The sequence below is a fragment of the Rhynchophorus ferrugineus genome, unplaced genomic scaffold (genome assembly GCF_030347505.1).
Source record: "Rhynchophorus ferrugineus isolate W39M unplaced genomic scaffold, kcgeb_rfMv2 rfM4, whole genome shotgun sequence".
Taxonomy (NCBI): domain Eukaryota; kingdom Metazoa; phylum Arthropoda; class Insecta; order Coleoptera; family Curculionidae; genus Rhynchophorus; species Rhynchophorus ferrugineus.
In genome coordinates, this window is record NW_027472583.1 from 3,117,102 (window position 1) to 3,132,967 (window position 15,866).

The following is a 15,866-nucleotide window of genomic DNA, read 5'->3' on the forward strand; positions in this document are numbered from 1 at the left end:
GTTCCGGAAGATCACACAATTGTTGTGAAACACTTGTTGGTTGAAGATATTTTTTAAGGAAGTTCCATATTGCTGTGGTTTCTTGCAGACAAACCCACCAAATATTCAACATTGATTGTACAATCCTCTTTCTGTTATGATTTTGTTGGTTCGACATTTTTTTTACAAAGTGAGGACAATTTGATGTGATGTTATTTATTTCATTTCAATTTGGTTTAATGTACTATCTTGACCTAAACACATAAAGCAATTGCTTTGTTGATGCCAATATATATCTGAAAGGATTTGAATAAATCTTGTTTTAGATTTAGTCATTTTACTAGTGTCAATGACATTTTTATAGTTTTTAGTAAAATGGCAGAACATAAAATTATAACTGCTTCTATTCTCCGTTTCGATTGAAATTTTGTGATAGATTATATTTGTTTGTTTCTATTTTTGTGTATAATTGTAAAGATATTTGCTGTTATAATGTTATTTTTATATCATTAATCGTAAATATTATTTGTTTAATGACAAAATCGAAATAAGACTCTTGTTTTCTAGTACGTGAGGGTTCAAACAAAATTAATTATTTTCCAAGGAATTCTAGACAAGCGCAAAAACTTTTAAAAGTAAATAGCGATAAGCTTCAGGAAACCGCCTATATAAAGTTTTTGAACAGAAAGTTGTATGTTATGTATTTCAGACGCACCAAATGATTATAAACTCCAATGTGGAATACCATTAATTAACCAAGGTCCAATTTTTAATTATAATTTTAATAGTACGTCTTTCGTTAAATTCTACATCGATAGTTAAATTAAATTATATAATATGTGTACATTCACAAATAATTTCCATTAACCCGTCGAAAAGGAAAATAAGTCTACAAGTTAAATATTGGAATCAGTAATGGCTCAGCCCATTTTAGAATACTGAAAAAGAATTAGAAATAAGTATAGATACAATTATATTCTCAAAGGAAGAAAATTGAGACGTTTGAAAACTCAAAATTATAACACATGTTCCTCCGCAGATGCTCTTGAAATTAACGAATCTGCGTATAATAATATCTGTAGATAATATAATGGTAATCCAAATTGTAACGGGTGTTTATTTTATTAAATAAATTAAAATATTTTATTTCTTAAGTATATTTTGGAGAAATGAATTTTTACTTTATACTTTTTTTTTGCTTTATGGGACTATAGAACAAGTGCATAGACTTGTAAACCAAATAAACGCCGACCTAAATGCCAAAAGATATTGTTCGGCTGCTTTCCTAGACATATCTCAGGCTTTTGACAAAGTATGGCATACGGGCTTGCAGGTTAAACTAAAGAAACTTCTCCCTCATCCGGACTATCAGCTACTAAAATCGTATCTCACTGACAGACATTTTATTGTAAATCAAGGCGATGAACATACCGAATTAAATCCCATATATTCAGGAGTTCCGCAAGGTAGTGTACTGGGTCCAGTACTGTATCTTCTGTATACGGCTGATCTGCCCACCACAAAAATAACTGCTGTGGCAACATATGCAGACGATACAGCAATCTTAGCATCCCATGAAGATCCAGTCACAGCATCAATAAACCTACAAACCCACCTGGAGCAAATACAATTATGGTTGAAGACATGGCGCATTAAAGCCAATGAATCAAAATCGACGCATATAACGTTTACCCTGCGTAGAAGAACATGTCCACCAGTAAATATCAATCATCGTCAACTCCCCCAAGCAGAGCATGTTAAATATCTTGGTATGCATTTAGATCGACGCCTAACCTGGAAGAAGCACATACTCTCTAAACGGAAACAACTAGGACTAAAATTATATCAAATGTATTGGCTCATTGGGCGCAAATCCAAGTTATGATTAGATAACAAGGTATTGCTGTATGAGTCTATACTCAAGCCCATTTGGACATATGGAATTCAACTATGGGGTACCGCTAGCAAATCTAATATATCCATCATTCAACGGTTCCAAAATAAGGTGTTGCGTGCCATTGTGGATGCTCCGTACTATATTTCAAATAAAGTGATACAACGCGATATTCCTCTAGAACCTATAACGAGTGTAATCCAACGTGTTTGTGTGAAGTACTTCGAAAGAGTGTCAGTGCATCCCAATGTACTCGCTAATCAGCTAAATATGCGACGTGATCGTGAAGTGCGTAGACTAAAACGTTTAACACCACCTGATCTGATTACTGGACATATGTAGAGTTTAGAATAAGCATTAGAATAAGACTAATTAATTAAGATAATATTTTATACAGAAGACTGCTTAATGAAGTGATTTTCTACATGCCATGTATATATAATATAGACATAAGAAATACTTATTGCCAATAGGGCAGATTGTGGACTCGGCATCAAGCAAAGTTTTTGCTTATAAAATTATTATTAAAAACTATATTTTTTCCCTTCAAAAAGCAATATTTTATCAACACGCGAAATTTATTTTTATCCATTTTATTCAAAATAACAAAAGTTGCTTCACTCAAAACGCTATAATACACAAACTAATGATCCGACAGCTATCAAATTTATACACGCATCATTTGAGGGTTAGGGCAAACTTAAAAACATATGGATTTAATTCTAGTAGCGCCATCTATGTGTCAGGCCGGGGACTTTTCAATTGACCTGTTATATAGAGGAGATCAGATTTTAAGTTTATCTATTCTATAGTTAGAATTATCCGATTAGTCAAATTGCAGAGGGGTTACTAAAGCGAAAAATATGAATACCCAAGCTATAAAAATATTTTCAATGTTACGAAGTTATCGAACAAGCTGATATATAGGCAATATTTTTACTATCTAAAAAAATATAGTAATTTTTCGTCGACAATTTAACCGCATTAATTATACGATTTTATCTCGACAGTGTGAAACGCGAAGAAAATGAAAAAAGAAACCGACAAAATATCGGCGGAAATGAAACGATACCTTTCCGAGGGTGACTGCGATGTTATGGGGTGTGAACGGTCCGACACCGAGGGCTCACGTGATCAGGGGGCGTGGCCTTGTGGTCCTTTGTGCGACCCGACTGCCAATCACACCACGCCGGTTGCCTAATAATAGTTTCTACCATATTTGAAAATTATCCTTATTATATCGGAAATTGTATCGGTAGCCATTTTAAAGGGGACCGTGTGTATATATGCCTGTGCAGGTTGTTGGTTTTTTTTGTTTCCCCTTTTTTTGTGTAGCAATTAAATAAATTGGGTATAGTTTGTTTTGCTGTTCGGTTTTCTCTCTGGGTGTGTGTGAGTGAGTGCTTTTGTTTTCTTTTTCCATATCCTGCATTTTTACCGGTCAAGTAAATTACTTTCTATGCTGGCTTGAAAAAGTTGATGTTTTACGGAATAGAATCGATATTCTAATGGAAAATGAATACATGCGAGTGCGATTCTTTTTCTATTATTACTCTTAGTTAGCGCGATATATCAAAAGTTTCATTATACATCATCTACAATCAAACAAGAAATTGCCGAAAAAAGAAAGCTGCTAAAGACTTGGCAACAAATCAGAACAAAAGAAAATTCAACAAGACAACAAAAGAGCTGAAAGAGCTTATAAATAACGAACAAAATCAAGGAATTCAAAACTATTTCCAGAACTTAACGCCAAATGATTGCAATAGAATATTCCCTCTGGAAAGTAACAAAAAACAGTATTTAATACGTATCCGTCTGAAATATCCGCAACAGAAGACATTAACATAGTTGACTTTCTTAAGACTCCACTTCAAATGTATCTGCCGTATGGGAAACTTACTGTTAAGGAATTAAAACAAACAATAGTTAAAGAAATCAGTGCTAAAATGTCCCTGGTTTTGACATAATTACTGGAAGAATCTTAAAAGAGCTCTCAGAAAAGTGTATCAAATTAATAACATTCATATTTATTGCTATTATGATTCTTAAACTTGGAAAAAAATCAGGAGACGTCTGCTCTTATTATCCCATAAGCTTGTTACCTGTGATCTCTAAACTTATTGAAAAACTATATATCAAGAGACTGAAAATAATCGCAGAAGAGAGAAATATTATTCCAGATCGTCAATTTGGCTTCCGTAAAATTCTGCGAATACATTTTGATAGACGTTTGACATGGAAAAAACATATAGTGACAAAACGTAGACAGCATGGGTTTAAACTAAACCAAACCTATTGGCTGATAGGGTGTAAATCTAAATTATGCTTAGATAACGAGGTTTAGTTATAAAAGTCAATAATAAGGACCATTTAAACCTATGGTATTGAACTGTCGGGTACTACCAGCAAATCTAACCTAGCTATCCTTCAGAGGTTCCAGAATATAGTGTTGCCAGTCATCGTCGATGTCCCGTATTACGTCCTCAACACACTTATTCAGCATAATATCCCCTTAGACCCCATAACGATTCGAAATGTTAGTGCGAAGTACTGTGAAAGACTATTAGTGCATCCCAATTATCAATCCCGCCAAACAGTTAAATGTGCGTGATGACAGATGACATTACGTAGTGTATAGGTTCAAACACAAACTACCATACTGATTAATAGACACATAGAGTGATATTTAATAATCTCTAGAATAAGTTAGAATAGTTTTAAAATAAGCTAGGATGACTTTAAAATAGGGTAAAATAGTATCTAGAATAAGATTTATATCACTACATAGTGTAAAACAAAGTCGCCTTTTCTGTCCCTATATCCCTATGTACGCTTAAATCTTTAAAACTACGCAACGGATTTTGATGCGGTTTTTTTAATAGATAGAGTGATTCAAGAGGAAGGTTTATATGTATAATACATGCATAATATACTAAGGCAACATTGCTAATTTTTGAGGTTTCTAACGTGATGTCATAAATTAACCTATTTTTTTAGGCTTATTTAGCAATTAGCAAAAACGCTGCCTAACCCTACGAGTTAGATCAAATTAATGTACTACAGTATTGTACACCATAAAAAGGTCTACAAAAAAGTCCGCGATGGTATATGTTTATCTTTTAGGGATAACCCACATTAACCATTTTTATTGTTTACTTTTTACGTGAGAAATTGGCTTATTTACGAAGCTATTTTAAGCAATACGGCATTAATCCTTATCGAATTAAGTACCTTAAATACAGTGTGCAATTAATATAGATCAATATGGTTCCTTACAGCATGTAAATTAAACAAATATTTTCGGAGATATTACAAATTTAAAATTTGCGTTTAAAAATGTGTAATGTAATAAAAATTGTATGAATTTAGATATTCCAAAGATAGCAGGAAATCTTCATAGTAAGTATAGGGGAAGAGGAATTGTTTTACTCCAAATTTAATGCGTGCAGGCCAAGGGCAGTAATGAATGAACCAAGAATACTGGATCGATTTTAATCATGTTTTCGTGCGAAGCCGGGGCGGGTCGCTAGTTATGTTATAAGTTGTAGAGCAGATCACTTACTGAAGCGGTCTTCTACATGTCAGGATAGTTATATTAAATAACGGAAATCATATAATAATACTTAATGCCCACGGGCAGATTGTTGAAGTCCTAAGAGATTAATAAAAATAACTATTAGATGTTCAACAATCTACTCAGCAAGCAATGGCATTTCTGACTATATTATTATATACATGACGTGTAGAGAACCATTTCATTAAGTGCTCCTGTATAAAATATTCCCAAAATTAGTTATCCTTACTCTAAATATTACTCTAAAGTCTATATATAGTTTATTCAAAATAAATTCACATCATCAATATGTTTAATGTCTTGCCCGCCGCAATTTGTAAATTCGTTTTAGAATAAGACTATATATTTCCTCTCACTTTCATCTAGTTAAAAAGAGACGCAAAGATGTCTGATAAGTTCGAACATGTAACCGAACCAGCCATACGAATGTCGTCCGTTTGTCAAACTTCTCCAAAATTCTTCAAAATATTAAATAAAATAACTACAGATTATAAATCGACACATGTTGTATTAACGCTTTGCTTGTTTTGATGAATTTAAAATCGCTGCTTATTATTACTCTGATTGAAAATTCCAAAGATAAACAGAACAGATTGCGTCTCTAATCAGTTACTTTGAACACGAACTTGAAAATATTTTAAGTGTGTTGCAGCTGCAAATAACATTGGTATGAATACGGTCTCAACAAATTTCAACAAGAGTTGATGGAAAAAGAAATAATAATTGATTAGGTTCTATTAGTCATAACATTTAATAATAATTCATTGCACATATATTGTTCTTCACGCTGAAAGCAGGAATGGTTCATAACCTTCGGTTTGGATGCACTCGATCATATACATTGAAGAAGAAATTTACAGATTATGGTTCAAAAACAAGTCCATGCTCAAAAATCGCCCAAGAAAGTTTTGACGTTGGTTTCCAAATAAATTCGTTTCATACAAAGATACTTGCTTTACCAAAGACAAAATAAGTATGTCATTGGCTTCATATTAAAATAATGAATGCACTTCAAGTTAACAGTGATAATGGTAAGTTTTATCCACAATGACCAAACAACGTACACCTATCCCCTTTACAATTTTTAAAACGTACCAAATATATTTATTAAACTTGTGTAATTTATTTGCAAGTGGTGATTCTAAAAATATCAAAGTCTGAATATATTAAGAATGCTTGTAAACAACTTAAATAAATCACAAATGTGTAGCTAGTAGGGGTTGTATTTTGTATTTCAGGATCTTATTAGGACCCTCCATGTGATCTGATCATTTTTTAATTTAATAAGTTATTTATTAAAAACGTTATTCTAATATTTTAGAAAACTTGGCAATATCATGTGGAAAGAATAATGTTGGTTTGGCAGTGGATCCAAACATCGATCAATTTTCGCACTACTTTAACAATTCAAGTGTGCCAGCTAAGTCATGTTAAACCGATCTGAACAAATTGTAATCAGACGGTGCTATGTCCGGTGTGCGCATTTGACAAAACTTCCTATTCGATTTCCAACAATGTATCTATGCTTTATAACTCTAGCAATGTGTGGACGTTATCAGGAGATGACTTTGTGTCTGCTAATTCTGATATTTTTAGTTCGACCGATTTTACTACTTTTTACCAATGACTGTTTTAGTCAACTCCGACTAGTTTCGGTTCGTCTGATTTTGTTACTGTTCACTATCGATTGTTTCAGTCGTGTACATGTAGTTACAATTTTAGGTTCTACTAGTTTCATTCGACTGATTTATAATGTTCTGGCTCTGCTCTCCTAGCTGCCACCTAGACAAAAATGTACACAATTTATGCTTACATAGATTTATATGTAATATATATGCAGTTTTATGATTTTTTGGTAGTTTGCTTGTAAGTAGCAATATATTGTATATTAATATAGCAGCATTTTGGAATGATATTTTTCAAGATTGTTAAACTAATAGGGTAACAAGATTAAAATTGGGAATGATAAATAGTAAAATACTTTTTTGTGTTTTTATGGTAATAATAGGTAATATTTCGGTTACTCTCTCAATAATAAATAAAGCATTTACTTTATTTAAAAAAGCTGTAGTAGTCATTGCTCGATCATTTTTAATTATGTGATGGATTAGTTTTTTTTTTTATGATTAGGTATATGTTTATTTTTTATTTAGTATTTATGGTTTTTGTATATCCTTAGTTCTTCGGTTTTGTTTATGTTCTATTGTATTGTCTATTTTTATTTTAGTATATTATTTAAAAATAGCAATTAACATATTAAAATACGATAAAATATTTTTGGGGTATTATACCATTTCATAGAAAAATTTCATTCCTTCTTATAGAGAGATAGATTTTTTTTAAAGTTAGTACGTGAAAGAAAATGTATTGACTGTTTCGACTGCTGTCAGTCGATATTTATCAACGCTATAAAAATAGATTACCTGCTAGTTATGGTAGAGTTATTCTAGAGAGTGATTATATTTCGACATAACACTAGATGTCAAGCTCTAGTTAAAAGAACGCGTTGGAATAAAAGAATGGAGCTTTGTATGAGCTTTTAGTCTAACATGATGTTTCGAATTTAACCTATCGACGAGGCATTTAGCTGATTCTGCTTGAGAAATCGAGTCAAGTAATATAATTAGGTTTTAGTTATTTCGCTGTAACGCAAAATTAACTTGCACAGATTTGGAGCAATTAAGCTGTATTTTGTACTCTCTAGTCCATTTCTAGATCTTGTTGATCGCAACTTGGATATTTTCTGTAGCCTTAGGCGGAGATACATCTTTTGTCATGATAACTGTGTCGCCGGCAAATGAGTATCGGTTATGTTGGCTAACTTCGCACTTTTTGAAGAAGTTGCTTGACCTTTGGAGAATAGTCCTGTTTATTATATGAGCAACAACGACAATACAACTCATTACAACCATTTTAATGAAGGACCAACCATCTCCACAAGGAATCTGGTAAAATCCGAGACCGTACTTTTAATTAGGATAATTTTCTTCTTCGCCATCCGAGAGGACGAGACGAGAACAAGCGCAGAACGCGGGCGAAGTCATTCCTTCGACAAATCGTACACTTTCTGACCGTTGGATGTGAGCAGGCCACGTAAAAAGAAATCGCTAGCACGCAAGATGTCGTTTACATAAATTTCAGGTGCTGATAATTTTATAATGTCTTTATACTGGCTGATATGAAGTTTATGGGTTCGAAACCGGTGAGGTATTCTCGATCAAGGTTGGACACAGTCAGATAAGCGAGTAAATACGTTTGTTACCGCACATAATCAGATATTGTTTATTACACGTGTCGGACAACGAGATGATCGTTTTGTTTTGCTCGTTTAATCTGATTTGTTTCGAGTGGTACCGTCTCTTTGCCCCTTTTTGCCTACTGTACGGATATCTATTATTGCCAATTAACTATTTTCGGTTTATATATGACACTAGCGACCCGCCCCGGCTTCACACGGGTGCAATGCTGATACTAAATTAAATACACTACAGAAAAAATATGAACGTTGTATATAAAAACATAGCGGCCCGCTCCGACTTTGCACGGGCATAAAATATATATGCCTATGTCACTCAATGAAAACATGATTAAAATCGATCCAGTATTTTTGGTTCATTCATTACTGCCCTTGGCCTGCACGCATTAAATTTGGAGTAAAACAATTCCTCTTCCCCTATACTTACTATGAAGATTTCCTGCTATCTTTGGAATATCTAAATTCATACAATTTTTATTACATTACACATTTTTAAACGCAAATTTTAAATTTGTAATATCTCCGAAAATATTTGTTTAATTTACATGCTGTAAGGAACCATATTGATCTATATTAATTGCACACTGTATTTAAGGTACTTAATTCGATAAGGATTAATGCCGTATTGCTTAAAATAGCTTCGTAAATAAGCCAATTTCTCACGTAAAAAGTAAACAATAAAAATGGTTAATGTGGGTTATCCCTAAAAGATAAACATATACCATCGCGGACTTTTTTGTAGACCTTTTTATGGTGTACAATACTGTAGTACATTAATTTGATCTAACTCGTAGGGTTAGGCAGCGTTTTTGCTAATTGCTAAATAAGCCTAAAAAAATAGGTTAATTTATGACATCACGTTAGAAACCTCAAAAATTAGCAATGTTGCCTTAGTATATTATGCATGTATTATACATATAAACCTTCCTCTTGAATCACTCTATCTATTAAAAAAACCGCATCAAAATCCGTTGCGTAGTTTTAAAGATTTAAGCGTACATAGGGATATAGGGACAGAAAAGGCGACTTTGTTTTATACTACGTAGTGATGACCATTTATTTTATTCGTCAGAGCGGGAATCTAATAATTCATTGGGTCTAACAACATTAATTTATACCTGCCTATAAATTAATATTATAGGATGCACTTTTTTTGATATATTTTAAAATCTCCTTTATACCAACGCGAGTTTATCTCAGAATATATCCGGTCTTACCCAGCCTGGTTACTAACGTGACCGGGATGGTTATTCCTTGTTGTATTTTTCACTGTTGTCTACAAAGACATTTACAAGTAAAATCACAGTACAACCATGCCCCAGCAAGACTATCGCAACAGTAAGAGGACCGTCCTCTCGCCTTGACCAATGCCCCATCTAAGTCGACGCTTGGTGTTACTGTATATTAAATTGAATCGAATACATTTGTAACCAACTTGTCACCTGTCATTAGTCAAAGTGTAAACCATAGAGTATTATTAATATATTTAACTTAAAAATAGGCGAAAACGAAGAAATGTTTTGCGTGGTCCCATCAATGCAGATACTGATACCACTTTCTTAATAGGTTCGTTTGAATTTCCTTACAAAGGCATAATTGGCTCATATCTATAATGCTATTGTTTGTTTTTATGGTTTTTTCAGCTTGTTTATTACGCCATTTTTGAGTGCCTGATACAGAGTATGATTGGCCTTTTTTGACTTAATTATAATCACTAGAATTTTATAATTACGTATATTAAGCCTCACAATTATTCTGTATCCAGTGTATGTCCGAAAATGAAAAAAACGTGACGTCATTTTCCTAAGAACAAACATTTCATGTCAGCTAGTTAATTACTTAACATTTACTTTAAAAAAATTAAACATATGTTAAGATACTAATAATTAAAATTTTGGCGTAAGGCTTCCATGCCTAGCCTTCAGAAAAATTAATTTTTCAACAAGTATGTTTAAAATATAAATTAATACAAAATAAAATAATGCAATCCGTAGACCAACGAGTTGAGACTGATTTTATAGACAACATAATAGCTCATGATTGTTTTATTATATTGTTAAAAGATATCTAAGCTGTTTTTTAACTTTTCTTTTGATTATATTTGCCAAGAGATATGTTGTGTTCTCAATTGAGTTGCAGTTTTTTATGGTCAAATGTTTTATTAGTCAAATTTAATTATAATTGATACACATATTTATAGTTAATTATTTTTTACTTGTATATTTATATTTCATTATTTTTATTTATATACATAATTTACAGGTGTCTGTATGGGAAATTTATGCTATCAATGAAATGCAGCGAAAGGGCTTTATCAGCACCTTCCTGCTAAGACCACGCAAAACAATTCTGAAATTATACTTGCTAAGTTAACACTCTATATATTACTCTATGGTGTGAACAAAATATTTTTTCAGTGCGTTGGAAATGTCTGATTTTGTACTGAGTAAGTCGTGTTTACAGGAAGTTTCATTTTTTACTTAAATTTGAAGGAAATTATAGCTGAATGTTATCGAATGCTGTATAGCAACCATGCTCCATTAATTTCAACACGTAACCAGTGAAAACAAGTGATTTTTACACTCAACACAAAGAGGGTCCTGGACAGCCGCAAAAAAATTGAAGACGAGGATGTAAAGGCGCTACTCAATGAAACCATCAATAGAGATCATTGAGTATAACAACCACATATTGCAACACCTATGAAAATATTAAAATGGGAAGCTACAACACCTAGCGTATTTCCAGACCTTCTATCTAACTACCTTCTGTTCTTCTTTGAATATTAAAAAGAAAAGGAAATAAATTATAATTATCAGTACTTAGTATACTACTATTATGCAAGCAAATATTAAAACATATATGGACATGCGAAAATCAACTATGGAGATGTTCCGCGAAAACTAGCGCGAAGTCTAGAGTTTCTAGAAAGTCCTGAGAAGTATTGTAGGTGCACCGAGTTACTACCGGACTGATTACTTATATCGAGATCTTTAGATACCGACTCTCACTCAGGAAATTGCAAGGAAACATGAGATCAGACTCCATTCTCATGTCAATGACTAGGTAACACAACTTTTGGATAACACCAGAATAAGACACAGACTCAAAAGAATCAAACCTTTTGATATTGTGTAGTGTAGGGTAGTGAGGTACATTTACTAGAAAAAACAGCATTGTCAATACATAATTACACCAGTAACAAGGACATGGGTCCTCCTAGATATTTATCTAATTTTAAGTTAATGTAAAGACAAATTGTAAGTTATTCGGCAACGACTAGTAACAATCTAATAATTAATCTTAAAAAATTAAGGTCGTTAAAACATTTAAGATTAAAATTAATATTTTAAGCGTCGAACTTCTAACTAAAATTATTTAACTTTATTAACTGACATCTAGTTACAAAATTATGTATTACAGAGTTAATAAGCTTATAGATATAGATAGCAAAAGAACATATTTTTTCTGTCATATTTCAGCAATAATATATTTTTTAAACCATAGTTATTTAAAATAACTTAAATGAAATCCATTAAACTAAAGAATAATGTACGAGTTACCTAACTAAGACTAATTTTATTGCGCCCTATCCTATAAATCACTCTCAATTTACGACTTACTCAATAATCTGGAATCAAATGTTATATGTTTAACCAAAAACAAAACTGTGCTAACGTTACTTAAGACTTACACTTTTTTCAAAATAAGATGTATAACCACAAATATGTCCCAAACAATGGTAAATCCTGCCGTAAAAGACACTGTATCAGTCAATGACATAACGGGAGAGGGATTATTCGTAGTTATATCGCGATGCCACCAAAAGATGGAAAAAGACTGGTCCGATTCGAAGGAGTTCCAAATAGCGCTCTATGCCGATGGGCCCCATGTATCGCCGGGCATCCTGCACGCCCAATTGCGTGTCACACGCTGAAGGAAGCCTCGTCCAACGGCTGACGTGACGGTTTTCGTCCAGCCAGAGACAGCCGTTCCACTTATATCGGAAACAAATAACTTTTCATTTATTCACATAACCGGAGCCGTCTGTTATGTAACAAGCTGAATTATATTGATTCTTAATCGGTATTGGATCTGCCGTGGAATATTACCAATGAAAACGTCTGCATCAGAATGTATTTCACATCAATCTTATTTGCAAATATTAGATAATTTTTCATTGCAATTTCTCTATTAAAGGAAATATATATCTTACTATAGACCGATCTTATGGCTACCGATAATAGCAAAGATATTTGAAGAACTCTCCTTGAAAAGAATAAAACCAATTAAAGAGCGAAAAAATTTAATACCAACATACAGTTTGGGTTCATTAACAAACTTTCAACAACTGATCAAATGCATAGAATACCAGATGTCATTGGGAAAGCCTATTATTCTAACAAAACATGTTCAGTTATATATTTGTATATATCACAAGCACTCAATAAGGTTTGGCACGATGGTTTCATTCATAATCTACAAAATGTATTACCGAAGCAACACAAGAAACTTAAAATATTCTACAGATTCTAATGAAAATAATCTAAAGCAGGTGTAACAAAAAAAAGAATGTTGCGACCAATTCCTTACCACATGTGGTAATGAAACTGAAAAAACTTAATACCAACATACAGTTTGGGATCATTAACAAACTTTTAACAACTGATCAAGTGCATAGAATAGCAGATGTCATTGGAAAAGCCTATTATTATAACAAAACATGTTCAGTTATATATTTGTATATATCACAAGCATTCAATAAGGTTTGGTACGATGGTTTCATTCATAATCTACAAAATGTATTACCGAAGTAACACAAGAAACTTAAAATATTCTACAAATTCTAATGAAAATAATCTAAAGCAGGTGTATCCAAAAAAAGAATGTTGCGACCAATTCCTTACCACATGTGATAATGAAACTGAAAAAACTTAATACCAACATACAGTTTGGGATCATTAACAAACTTTTAACAACTGATCAAGTGCATAGAATAGCAGATGTCATTGAAAAAGCCTATTATTATAACAAAACATGTTCAGTTATATATTTGTATATATCACAAGCATTCAATAAGGTTTGGTACGATGGTTTCATTCATAATCTACAAAATGTATTACCGAAGTAACTCAAGAAACTATTAAAATATTCTAAAGAATCTAATGAAAATAATCTAAAGCAGGTGTATCAAAAAGAAGAATGTTGCGACCAATTCCTTACCACATGTGATAGATGATAAATGTAAGAATCACCATGGCAATATTTGCTGATGACACTGCGAATTTTGCTGGCCGAAATAATAGTAAAGAAACATCCCGAAAATTACAATAGGCCAGTGATAATATAAATAATTGGACACAAGTCTGGAAAAACTGAATTATATTAGTCCTTAATCGCTATTGGCTCTGCCGTGGAATATTACCAATAAAAACACCTGCATCAGAATCTACAGTTTGGGTTTATTAACAAAGATTCAACAATTCATCAGGTGCAAATAATAACAGATGTTATTGGAAATATCTATGAAGATAAAAAATTATGTTCAATTATATTGTTCTATATAACACAAGCCCTCGATAAGATTTAACAAGATGGTATCTATATCCTTCTATAGTTTCTATACGAATATCAAACAAGAGGAATCCTACTCTACAACAAAATAACCTAAAGCAGATATATCACGAAGAAGTTTATAGGAGCCAATGCCTCAACTACTTTACACAGGTGATATACCATAAATTCAAAGAAATACGATGATTTTATTTGCTGATGATACTGTGATTCTTGCTGTGCAACCAAAGTCAATATGTGCATAATTATACCATATAAACACATCAATAATAATAAATAATACAATTATTCCATATAGCAACAAAGCTAGGTATCTCTGTAGTTATTCTTGATGCAAAACTTCACTGGAAAAGAGGAGGAAAGAAAGTTCAAATATAGAAAGTTGATTGATTGTAAGAAAACCACAATTATGAGTACATAATAATTTACTATGTGTATGTGCGGAATTCTATAATGGGGATGTTCTACGAAAAAGAATGTATGTATAACAGAGATTTTCCAGAACAAAGTCTTAAAAATTAAGTGTGCCCAGATATTATAAAACTTATTACTTGGACCAAAACATTCAGATAACCGACTGCCACTTAGGAAATCAAAAAAATCGCAAGGAGACATGAGAGGTTTACATTCTCATGTCAATATGGAACTCTAAGATAACACCAGAACAGGACACAGACTCAAAAGAATCAAACAATTTCTCAGGTAAATGTAGTGAAATGAATTGCATTTAAAAGATAAAATAGTAGTGTTAATTTATATACATTATTAGACTAGAGTCTTAGTTATAACTGATGAGTCCTCCTAGATATATTATAGATTTAAGCCATTGTTTTTGACTCATTTTCCAAAATAATCATTCCATCATTATAGGTATTTCAAAACTCATCATATCTCAGCAAAAATGGCTCGAATTCAATTTTGTAATGGTACCAGGCTTCATCTGAAAACTTCAGAGAAATATAACTGAAGCAAGCATTTTCACAGGAAAGGTAGTAAGGCGAAAACATATTTATTCCAAGAATACTTTTAGTTCGATCAGAAGCACCTTTGCATTTATACACATTGCAGTTTGCAGTCATAGTTTGTTTCGCATGCTCACAAATCTATTTATCCTCAGATCACAGCTGCTAATCATTCTTAAACCAGAAAAACGAGCGAGGAATGTTGTATAACGAGAAGTTTTAAATATATAACTACATTTAGGTATAGTTTAACGTAATAACATTTTGGGTTTTGTTCATATTTTAAACCTACATCTGCTTTGGTCATATTATGAATAGCAGAGTCTTCAGAGGAAAGTGCATTTAGGTTTAGAAGGTAGCTTTATATTGATTTTAGAATAAACATATGTTTTATGAAATATAAAAGGGTTTAAAACACTAAAAAATTTAATTTTCTTTTAAAACTATTGTATTTTATGGAAAAAGTCGACTTTAACGGACAGTTTATAATTATAATAAAATTCTTTTTGAGTATCGCCTGTACCTTCGTCCATCTTAATTTGCCTTTGTTGATATTGTAATCTTAAGCTATAGTTTACACTAAAGATATGCACTTTATATAAGTTCCTATGGTTTGGTTCTCTT